Source organism: Corvus brachyrhynchos, unplaced genomic scaffold, assembly GCF_000691975.1.
Source record: "Corvus brachyrhynchos isolate BGI_N302 unplaced genomic scaffold, ASM69197v1 scaffold142, whole genome shotgun sequence".
Taxonomy (NCBI): domain Eukaryota; kingdom Metazoa; phylum Chordata; class Aves; order Passeriformes; family Corvidae; genus Corvus; species Corvus brachyrhynchos.
In genome coordinates, this window is record NW_008237226.1 from 7,932,972 (window position 1) to 7,945,706 (window position 12,735).

A 12,735-nucleotide genomic window follows, 5' to 3' on the forward strand; every position below is an offset into this window, starting at 1 on the left:
AAAAGTGACAGGATAAGGGAGAGTTGTTTAAAACTGAGAGTAGGTTTAGATTAGATATTAGGAAAAGGATTCTTTACTCTGAGGGTGATAAAACACTGGAACAGATCGTCCAGAGAAGCTGTGGATGCCCCATCCCTGGAAGTGTTCAAGGCCAGGTTGGATGGGGCTCTGAGAAACTTGGTCTAGTGAAAGGTGTCCCTGCCCGTGGCAGGGGGTTGGAACTAGATGATCTTTAAGGTCCCTTCCAACCCAAGCAATTCTATGAAAATATGGAATTAAAGACAAGGTACAAAGAAGTGTCAGACAATATATTTCAAGGGAAAAATACGTCCTATCAAGCACTTTTTAAAAATTTATTTAAAAAATTTATTACTATTATAAGCATTCAACTCTTATCCTGTACAACTCTTAGCTCTTTTGTTCAGCTGTGATGGTGAGGAAACACATTAAAAACATTGGGGATATTTCAGCTCTGGTGAGGGAGGGCGGGGAAAGGCACCCTTTAACTATTCTGAGTTAATTTGAAGGCTGATAGAGTTTAAATTGTTAGCAGTCAATCCTGTGGAGAAGCGTGCAGATTTCAGAGATGAAGTACAAAACCAAAAAAAATTTAAAAACTCAAACCCTCAATGTGATAGACTCAAACTCACAATAATCTCGTGTAATTTTTTGTCCAGTAGGATTCATAAGGGTCTTAGGAAAAGTGTGCTACAAAGAGCCAGCCAGCATAGAAGCAGGTGTTGCTAAGAGTCCCCAGTACTCAATAGACAGTGGTGGCAACAGCAGCGTCCACTGACCACAATGGAACCATGTCCCTTGCTGCAGCCAGGGAAACTGCCAGCTCCAGATACACAATAACCCCTACCTCCACACTGTCAAAGAGGAACTCAGCTCTGCAAAGGCCTAAAGGTAAAAAATTAACAATAAAAAAGGACAAGAAAAACAAAACTCCACTGCTGGAACATTTCAATTGCAATATCTAACACTATGCATGACGAAAAATGGTCACAATTAAATACATATTAAATATCTATACATTAAACAAAAGTATCTCTACCAATGAGATTTTTGACATTCATGCAAACTCTCATAATTTTAATATAATCACAGTGTGACATAGTTTTAAGAGTGTCCAGCTGAAATAGTACCAGACAAGATGTATATGCAGTCCATCACTCTGGATTAACAACAGCACACGTGTCTTTGTAAATCACTACTGTTAGACTCTTCTCTAACAGACTCTAAAAGACTGTACCTTGCAGTCTTGTAAGAGATGAGACTTCAGACATCATAAATAATATTTTTATAACAGATTTTCAAAACAACTTTATTTCAACTCGAGAAGAAGCCCTCAGCCAAACTCCAGATGAGAAACGCTGAAAAAAATAAGCAAACAAGCAAACCTAGCAAAATTATCAAGTGGAGATGTGAACCACAGTTTTCAATATCAATGTAACATCTTAACTACTAACTCCAATGGAATGGAGGAATCAGATCAATAAATAAGCTTAGGTAAGTAGAAAATACTTCCAAAATAAAAAATATGTGGAAAGATTTTTTTTTTTTTTAATTAAATAAAGACTTATCTTCTGCATTCATGAAAGAGAACAGACAAAAGCAACATTAAATTTTCCATGATAGGTGAGAAAAGCACATGAAACAGAAGAGTGAGAAATGCATCAGCACTAAAATCTAACAACTGATTACACCCTGCCACCAACCACATCCTCCAAGAGCAAGAGAAAACCCTAATCCTACTTTTCCGACAGTAAAAAAATAAAATTGTTAGAGATTCCTTAAAAATAAAATTATTTCTTTTGGAATGTCTCTGTAATTTATATAAAAAGCTTTGCAATTAAAATGTTAGCCCTAAATATATAGTTAATGAGAGTAATCCCTGTACTCCATATTAACAATTTCCTTTGACAAACCATATTTTAGTTGGTTATTAATAAGTTAATCTAGCTATTCTATAATAAAACATATCCCTTAGGGTGATTCTTGTGGTCATGATTTTGGGTTTGTTTTGCCTGGGTTCTATTTATGATGTGGGGAATAAGAAGTTAGTTCAAACAAACAAACAAAAAGCCACAACACCCACAATTTAACAAATAAACATCTGGCAATGAATTCCCTAAAAATTACTATAGTAATATTTTTCAAGATAGAAGAGTTTGAAGTTTAGCAAGCAGAGAATGTCTGGCACCAGAGATATACCTCTTGATCTACTCAAAACAAAAAAAGAACAATTAGAATTCTAATTAAGGTTTAAGAATCACAAGTCAAGGAATTCCTAGCAGAGGCAGTAATCGCAGAGCTCCAATCAAAGATTTCATTACACCAATTGCACTCCACCTTCTGTATGAGACTCATTGCACAGGTGCAATCCTGCCAGCACGAGAAGCATCGCTGCAGCAGCCGAGCATGGACCTTTCTGGCACTTTTGTCACTGCACAGCAAACCTGGAGCAGCTTCCCTATGTTCCCACACTATCTCCACAAACACACATGATAGTAGGCAGTAGAAATAAATTTGCAGACTAGAATATTGGGTAAGGAATTAGAAAAGACAAACTTTGGCAGGAATGTGGTTTGCAGACAGGAAGGAGGGGAAAAACTGGGTGATACTGATATTGTTAGTTCAGGACTGAAACAAACTGGATCCTACCTAAAGCAAAAAGACCAAGTTTCCTGGGCTGTGGGAGCACCTGTTCCAAGGCTTCCAGTACCATAATCTAACACTTCATAATAGAATCAGGGAATCATTTAGGCAGAAGAAATCTTTATGACCATGGAGTCCAACTGTTAACCCAGCACTGCCAGGCCCACCACTAAACCATGTCCCTAAGTGCCACAACTGCACATCTTTTGAACACCTTCAGGGATCCATCCACTTCCATGGTCAGCCTGTTTCAATGCTTGACAACCCTTTCCATGAAAAATGTTTTTCCTAATATCCAATCTAAACCTCCCTTGGCTCAATTTAAGGCCATACTATACATTTTGTCCAAACTTTTATTCAATTCATTCAAAACATGTTGTAGTTCCATATAAACTCATTTTAATAGCAGAGCCAGTTTATGAATTGTTCTTTAAAATGTAGAAAATCTCTTTTCAAATGTAGACTGAATTCTATATATTTATATCTTTATCACTATGGTTACACTGTGAATTACACTTGACTTTTACCCTTTTCTACTAAAGGAAACAATTCTAGTGAGTAACCCAAATACTACATCTTTGGAAAGATTTGTAAAGTCCATTGTACTGGAAGCTGTCTCAAAATATTGCACAGTAGTTTTAAAAAGACAAAGCCCTGTTTCAAAACCTGGTAGTTTTGAGAACAAAAGTCTTCAATTATCTAATCACAGATTTCTGAACATGTTAAACAGCTTTTATTTCCCCTGCTAAACTACACAATGCTCTGTGTCCTTGGAGTCTGTCCTCAGTTACACTCAGTTATACAAAGCTGTGCAGAGCAATGATGAACATAATCTGAAGACAAAGCATTTTTCCTGAAAACTGTTTATCCATAGTGGTCTTCCTAATAACACAGCTGCTAGCCAGCATTTCAATACATTGTTTTTTAACTATATCAGGAAGCTGGGCTAATAACAGGAAAAAATGTCAAATTACCCTACTCAAGTAAAATGAACAAAAAGAATTTAGATTCTGCTGAAATAAGGAAGGGGCTTTTACTTTTTTTACACCCAATTTCAGGAAAAAGAACTATTTCAGAAATTATATGCAATGCCTTTCCAAACTCAGGAGACAATTCCACAGTTTAAAATATCATATGGTATGGCTTGAATATATTTTACACTTAGTGAGTATCATTACATAACTTTCCTCCACTGCCTTTAATTACCCCATTAAGCAAGTTGGTATTTGCATTTCCACTTACAGCAGCTGTGCTAGAGCTGCAGGGCACAAGAATATAAAACCAAGAAGAAAAATTAATAAAACATTATCTCTTCCATTTAGCAAGTTCACTTTCTTTTTTAATGGAAACATTTGTATTAGTAGACTACTTCAGCACTGTAAGATAATAAATCACATAAACCCTGTATTATTCAAGCCAACCGAACTGCCAGATAGAAGTATCATCACTCACTAGAGGCACAACTTGCCCTTAAGCTTTTCTCATTTTATGGTATTTCTCAGGAGTCACTTTGTATCTGAAAATGTTATTCAAAACATAAAAAGTGTGCAAATGTAATGCAAGAGAAATCCCTCTTGTTCTAAACCTTTTTACTTAGAAAATAATTTAGAAATTTATTCTAATGTGTTGCACATCTTTACTAATCTGGACACATTTTTGAGTAAACAAAGATGAAGGCTTCACTTAATTAATTAAAAAATCTGCAAGTCATCACACATTCTTAGAAACAACTTCCAAGTTTCAAGACCATTTATTTTTCAGCTAGCCTACACAGTTTACAATAAATTCATTAAATATTGCAGTAGTAATTATTGCATAATATTGTAATAATCAATATATATAATAACTATTAACAACTATGCTATTTATTACATCCACATGTTCTCTAAACATTATGCATATTATAAACAGTAAACAGAGCAATGAGAAGTATCAATTTATTCATTAAGAGCCATTGATCCTGAAAAGCCAATTCCAGAGTGCTGGTTTCTGCTTTACTAGTTCCAGGCACATGGAAGCCCTTTTCCCCAGAAAATAGGGGATCATGCTTCTACCATGCATTAGAAGACTGACATCCTGTGTATACAGATGAAGGAAGCAAAGTAGCAGTTTTGATTTTGTCCCTGTCCTTCATTTTTGAAGTCCTAATTTTGTAGCTGCTATAAAATATCGTATTTCCATAAAAGTGTTATCCATGAGACTCTTACTACAATACCTTCTTGTATCTGGCAGGAATGACCCTATATCAGGCTTTCTGCTGTCCCCAGACTTCCCTCTTAGTGAAAATTACTCCACCTGACATCTTTTTCAACCATCTCTATTTTTCACTTCAGAGCAAAGCTGAGGCACCTATTATTAACAAGCAGAAAAAACACTATATTAGAAGCACCAGAAGCTTATTGCAGCATGGACTAATGGTCTGTACCAGTTCTGATGCCAAGATTCAGATATTAACACAATTTGAGTATACCTAATATCCTAGAAGTTTTCCTCTCACACAAAGCAGGTGTGTATCTAGGGAAAAAGTTCTTAAAGGGTGTAAGAGAAGCATATGATTAGCACACACATTATAGCAGCTGTATACCTTTAATAATGTCATTTTCTCTGTGAGCTTTTTCTGTTAACACAGGATAGGCCTAAGATAAACTGGTTTAAGAGCTATAAACACTGTCCTAAAACAAATACAACTAGTATACCATTTTTCATGAGGTGTTTAATTGCATTGCTCATGAAGAATTGTAAGGCCAAAGGAAATGTGACTCAGTTCAAGCAGCATATTTATGCACACCCACATAAAAGTAGAGCACAAAGAATCAGCAGAGCTGTGTATCAGACATGTCACACCAATAAGAAAGAAAATAAATTATCATGCAACTTTTACAAGCCTTAATCTGACTCTCCATTTCAGTTAAAGAACTGATTTAGCAATATCAAGACTTTGGGCACAGCTGCCGATTCCTCCCAGCTGGATGAGAAATATTTCTTCCTTTCTTTCTGAAAAATTAAACATCTAATTCCCATGGAGAGTCTCATGCCAGTGGTTAATTAGGGAACATTTTACAAGAACTAAAAATTGTCAGCAACACAGCAGGCAAATATTGACATTTTTTTACAAGCACAACCATGCCACAGTTTAATTTCTCTTTCCAGAGCTCTTGCAGGCAGACAGCTGCTGCCCAGACAAGCTGAGAACCTGTACACTTACTGCAAATCCTAGCTTTTAGATACTTATTCAAACTGGCAAGAAACATTCCTCCTACATCACTTTCAAACATTTGACAGCCTGGCCATCCATTAAATGCATCTCATCTGCGGATTACTATATATTTCTTCCTTCTAGCTACTGAAAAGTAATGTGACTCATAGGAAGCTGGGAGGACTCCCAGGTCTCAGAGTACCTGACAGGCAGGGGGAAAGCAGGAATAAAAGCAGGGTGAAGGTGGTGAAGGCACAGGACTGAGAAGGCCAGTAAGAGATTACACTGATTAATGGGTGGATACGAGATACCCTTCTTCACTGAGCAGCTGGAGAGCAGGGTTAGCTGCTGGTCAGGAGGCAATCAGATATTTGCAGTGAGAACTGATGCAGCCTATGGCCAAAAGTCATGTCACTCAGATCTGTGCAAATGCAACACCAAGTGCCACAGGCTCCCAGGGAATAAATAAGAGAAACTGGGAAAAATACAAAAATAAAGAAAAACAAAACTGAAGGCAAAACCAAAATAAACCAATACAACAATAAAACCCCTAGATGTCCTTTCTTCTCCTTTCCCATACATCCTACTAAGTTTAAGTGAAATTCCATTTTCACTCTAAACTTGAGATCCTTGTGCCAGATGTGGCAGATGTGATTCAGTAATGCCATGTTCCTGAGATGAAAGATGGAGCCACAACCACTGCAGTGGGTATAGACATACACATCCAATTACAGGAGCAATTAGAGAGGATAAAAGACAGATTAGGTCCTCCCTCCAGAATACATACCCTGCCAGAGGAGCTGAGGCCAGGGAAAAGGTGGTAGGGGTTAATTACCAGCTGGAACCCAAATGCTTTCATTTTGACAGTTCAAAATGTAAATCTGTTTAAGTACCATAATTTTAACCAAGCACTGACACACACACATCCAGCTATTTCAGTTATTTTCCCACTTTCTTGGGTGATATGAAAAAACATTTCTTTTCCTTTCATTTACAAACCACCCACAGGATTAAAACATATTACAAAAACCTCTCAGTATCAAAGACCAAATATTCAGCATAGCCATATTCAAACAGTTTCATAAATCTTCCACTGATCATTCTGTGTTGAAGACACTGTGCTCTGTAGCACAAAGAAAAAAAATGAAAACTTTCATAACATAGGAAAACTGCATGTTTTACAATCACTGTAACACATGCAATTAATTTTCAGAAAAAAGGTGACCTTCAGCAAACACTGCTTCATCTTTTAAGGGCTAAGACTAGAGCATTTAGTCACATTGTTATGTCCTTAGTTTCAACAGCCCAAAATGCCCAGTGCCCATCCCTACATGGCTGCTGGGGGCTGTGTGGGACAACCAAGGGAGCTGGGTGCCCCCTGGACCTCTCTTGTGGTGCTCCCTTTTTTGTTAGAGATCAGCTGAGGTCAGATGTATCATGGAATGAGCCAGAACTTTATCTCATTAAGCAAAAACTCTTCCCATTCTGAGATTTTATTAAATACAAATGTACACTTAACAAATTATCAGATGATGTTTTCCAGCTCCATATGTCCATCAAGATTATATTTTTGCAAAGCTTTAGCTAAATCAGATCAGCCAGTTGGACTCAGAAAACAATCATTGATTTTGTAATTTCAGACACACTCTCTGATTTTCTAACTTTACTGTCAATTCAAACTTACATCCAAGAATGTTTACTTAACATGCACCAAATTTAATTAAAGCAAAATGAGATACTGGAGAACTTAGGAAGCAGTATCTATCACAACAACAGTTTTGCATAAAATCCAAAGAAAACATTCTTGTGTTGATTCAGCTGGTAAAGTTTTGACTTTATACTTCATATGCTGTTACATTGCCAGGGACTGTGTAAAAGAGCAACACTGCTTAATCAATACAGTTCTTTTAACACATTTGTCTCCATGCCTTCTCTATTAGGAAGCTGAGCTGGCTGCATGAACTAATCAAAATGCCTTTGAACACCCATTAATACTGTTCAGTTAAACATCTACTGAGTTTAGAACCAATGTGAAGCTCATTTAACACTCTCCATGTTCTACTGGCATAAATCTTTTAAACGACTTCTTTTTTTTTACCACTAAAAGGGCAAAGTAAATGGTTCCTGTTATCATAAAAGCTTTCAGAGACGAGAGAGAGAAACAGCCAACACTCACTGCTGAAACTATTAATGATTTTCATTAATTACCAAGTAAATATTATTTGAACCAGAATAATTATGAAGAGTTCAGTGCTTCAAAATATAAACACTTAACAGAAAACATGTTTCTCTGTTATAAAAACCCAAACTTTTAGGTTCAAATTAAAAATATATACATTCCATCATAATATTACCTTGAAAATAGCAGTTTTAAAGAAGTGAAATGGAAAACAAGGAAATGTAACTTTTCATCCTTTCCCAGTCCGTGGCTGAATATGGAATTCTGAACACAGATGGTAAAGAATATGCAATACAGTAAAGGTCCTCTGGGTTTGGTATTCACCTGTCTCTTTTCAGCACCACCACATTCTTATTACCTCAATTAATATCCGCCAGAATCAGTAAAATGACATCCCTCTACTGTTACTATTATTTTGTTCGACCTTGATATCATGAACACAAATGTAATTATGATAATGAGCCAATTATTTTCTACAATATAGCAATCAAAAAGACTAGTACTTCCTCCCTTTCTCATGATAATACCTGAACATTCTGGCTTTATTTCATCTTCAATTGCTAGCATGCAATCACTGACATTTTGTTTAGTTTTTATTTCTCATTTCTAACAAGAAAAAAAGCCCAAAACTAAGCAAAACCAACCAGTGAAGTTTTAGAATATTCATAACATTCTAGCATTCATAGCATGCTAGATATATGATTTATGTAGGACAATAAAAAAATATTTTAATGTTTGCAGTATTTTACCGGTTTTACTGGCGTAAATTTTGAATGACAGCACATCTGTCTGTTAGAACAACTAACTGTCAATAATGCATCAGCTACACCATACGCTCTGCATATTTTATATAGTTAATATAAAAAGATTGTTGTTGATGATGTTTGAGAGGATTTAAGCTTTTTTAGTACTTTTAGACAATCCAGCCATATCTGCCTACCATGGGATTTTTTGCCCCATGATTTCCACGTTTCATAGTATTTTGTCCAAAATTTGTTGAACTTAACAAAATAATTTGGAAAAAATATTGTGGTTTCCAGATTATGAAAGTAATGTGTACACATTTTGTTTTTTATGATTTTACTTTATTGTGAGGTCAGATCTGTCACAGCAGAAAAGCAAATAAATTAGAAGCCACTATGTAAAAATGACTTAAATAGGTTTGGACAAACTGAAATGTAATTAACACAAAACTGTTATCCTAGTCAGCCTATTAACTGTTAAAATAGTGACTCCACAAAAAACTTCTGGCTTTGTTCCTAATGATCATAAATTGACTAAAAGTTAGGCTATTCAAGAGGAAAAATTCTTTCATATCCTGGTCAGAAATGAATCCTTGCAACTTTGATCATTGTGGGATTTATGGTCAAACTGTACAGACAAATAAGTTGCAAAAGAAAAGAACAACATTATTTTTTTACCTACAATTACGTTTTAAGTCAAAGATATGTTACCCAAAGATAGAGTCTCTTATGATGAATTGTACCATTTCACAATCAATTTTTGACTTGCGAGACAACGTAAGTGCACAATAGCAAATTAGCCATTATTTCCTATAGACATTCCTAGCTTTCTTTACTCAGACATATTTATAACTGAAACAAAAATATAAACCTTAAACTCTCTACATTTCATATAGATAAACTGCAGTTCTCTGTTATCCACATAAGAATCATGTCCACTTTAGTATTCTGCTTGTAGAACTGCTTCATGCAGACTGTAGCTCTGTCTGTAAATTATGTCTCAGTTAGGCAAAGATAATTGCTATTGATTCAAAAAATATTTCAAATTTTCTGTAAGAAGAATCAAAGGGTTTTTAGGAAAGAGACAAGCTAATACTTCACATGGAAAGTAGTGAGTAGCACAAATTAAACGCACCTTTCTGCCACACCAAATATTAATTCTCCACTGCCAGCCAGGGACTTCACAACCATCATGATTCCAGAGCATGTTAAATCAATACCATAAGGATGGGAAACGTCCATGCAATGAATTCAGAAGAAACCTATAAATAAGCAGATAAAAGAAGGCAAAAATGGAACGAATTACCCATATGAGTTCCCCTAAGGATTCACTAAAGGAGAGGTAGTGATGATCTAAACCTTGTGAAAGCAATAGTAAATTCAGCATCAATATCTCTGTATAGCCACGAACATTTGAAGATAAGCATATTTTAATGGCTCCCTACATTTCAAAGTTTATTGTGGCCCACATGCCCCTGGATACTTTCTAATTTCCCTAAGTAGCCCAATGTTTAATTCTCAATTGCATAATCCTGTCTAGGTCATTCCACACATTTTTTGTTTCTGTGAAAAAATACTCCCAGGCATCTGTTTGGGACCTTTTCTACTCCCATCCTTTTTTCTATTTATGCCATCTGAGCACATTACTTACATCCATCTCAAAGTTCTAATTTAAAAGGACATTCCTCTGAATCATGGCTTAGTCTTGCCCATTCCTTTCCAAGTATATTGAAAGTCATTTTTATTTTCAGTATGAATCTACTTTTAAAAAGTAAAAAATATACACCATCTTTTACCTGTCAGGCCTTACAGCCCCAAATAATGCAGATTAAATTTTTACAGAAGCTTACTAAAATCAAAAAGTCCAACTTTTTTACAAATTAATTATCCCAGCAACCAAGCGATACAAATGTAATCCAGTAAACTAAGAACAGAATATTGGCACCAACAGGCAGAATGATTCTGCATTTATACAATCACACCTCCAAATTTCCTTAACTATGAGAAATATGCCAGCTAAACAGAAAAAATAGTAACTGCTAGCCATTCTCTTCTGCTCTGTTTGCTCTATGTCCCAATTCCTCTCTACTCTTCTATGTCCTTAAGATAGAATAGGGAGGTTACGTTAGGAATAAGGCTGAGGATTTCTGAAATCCTCAGCCTTATTCCTAACGTAACCTCCCTATTCTATCTTAAGGACATAGAAGAGTAGAGAGGAATTGGGACATAGAGCAAACAGAGCAGAAGAGAATGGCTAGCAGTTACTATTTTTTCTGTTTAGCTGGCATATTTCTCATAGTTAAGGAAATTTGGAGGTGTGATTGTATAAATGCAGAATCATTCTGCCTGTTGGTGCCAATATTCTTGATTTCAGAAATCCTCAGCCTTATTCCTAACGTAACCTCCCTATTCTATCTTAAGGACATAGAAGAGTAGACAAAGTTGAATATAAGAAGATGGACCACAATAAGGACCTGCACACATTTGCCTACATTAAGAATGTTTATACCTAATTTCATTTGAGAGCTTCCAATCCTATTTTAGCTTGTCCCGTTAAAAAACAATAAAGATAACTCAGGCTCAAGAAACATAGATGTAGTCAAAACTTGAGGCAAAGAAATTTTAACATAAGGTAGATCTTATTGTACAAAGTGCTTCCCTTCACATTTTAGCTGTAATATTATGGTTGTATATTGATTACTGTAGAAGAACTGCAGCAAAAGAGACAACTATGTCCTTTGGGCCACCATGACTGGGAATAAGAACACTTTATTTGAAATCCCACATTCCAAAAACTGTTTCACTTTTTCTTCACGAGGAAATTTTAAAATAAGGATATATCTGGTATTATCAGAAAGCAATGCTGGTCTGTATATCAGTATGACACCACCTAGTTGAGGACTTGAAGCAAGAAGCCCATTGTAAAACAGAATGAAATATCCTTTGTGGTTTATTTTGCATCATTGGCAGTATGAGTTAGATACCTTCATTCGGCAGCAAATCTCTCTCAGTAATCAATGCAAAAATTCATCTTACTGGGCTTTTAGTCTTCTTTGAATTAACACAATGTACTGGTTTGAGCTGGGATAGAGTTAATTTTCTTCACAGTAGTTCATATGGGGCTGTGTTTTGGATTTCTGCTGAAAACAGGGTTGATAAAACATGAAGGTTTCAGTTATTGCTGAGCAGTGCTTGCTCAGAGTCAAGGCCTTTTCTCCTGCTCATGCAGCAGGAAGAAGCACAAGAAATTGGGAGGGGACTCAGTTGGGACAGATGACCCCAACCGAATAAAAGGATGTTCCATGCCATATGGCGTCCTGCTCAGCATTTATATAAAACTGGGGGGAAAAGGATGAAGGGAGGAAGGGGCCGTGGAGAGATGGTATTTTACTTCCCAGGTAACAGTTAAAAGGGATGGAGCCCTGCTCTCCTGGAGATGGCAGAACACCTGCCTGCCCAGGGGAAGGGGTGAATGCATTCCTTGTTTTGCTTTGCTTCTGCACAACACTTTTGCTTTATCTATTAAACTGTCTCTATCTCAACCCACGAGTTTTCTCATTTTTACCCTTCTGATTCTCTCTCCCATCCCACTGAAGAAGGAGTGAGTAAGTGAGCGGCCAACTGGGGCAGAGAGGCCCACCAGATTTAAACCACAACACACATTTACTTTAATTCAGGGAATTTTAGACCAAGCTCAATTGGAGCAATTAGGAAGTTTAACTGAGCTGAGTTAGTTTGGGAGATATGTCACCCATATGCTAGTGTTTATTTTTCATCCATAAAAATGGCAGCCCTAACTGAGCTGAGTTAGTTTGGGAGATATGCCACCCATATGTTAGTGTTTATTTTTCATCCATAAAAATGGCAGCCATATAAACACCTCAAGAGTTTCACAAAAGCTGCACAGAACAGCCAATTACACACAAGCAGTAATTCGAGTAATGCATACAGCAGAA

At 36.3% G+C, this 12,735-nt stretch overlaps 1 long non-coding RNA gene across 2 annotated transcripts in view; it reads right to left on the reverse strand.

Moving 5' to 3' along the window:
- The window catches only part of LOC108445451, an 83,276-nt gene that overhangs the window by 29,263 nt on the left and 41,278 nt on the right, over positions 1–12,735 (reverse strand). For both annotated transcript variants that reach the window (XR_001860306.1, XR_001860305.1), the window contains exon 3: positions 9,915–10,041. This is a non-coding gene — a long non-coding RNA (uncharacterized LOC108445451). The remainder of the gene's footprint in view (positions 1–9,914; positions 10,042–12,735) is intronic.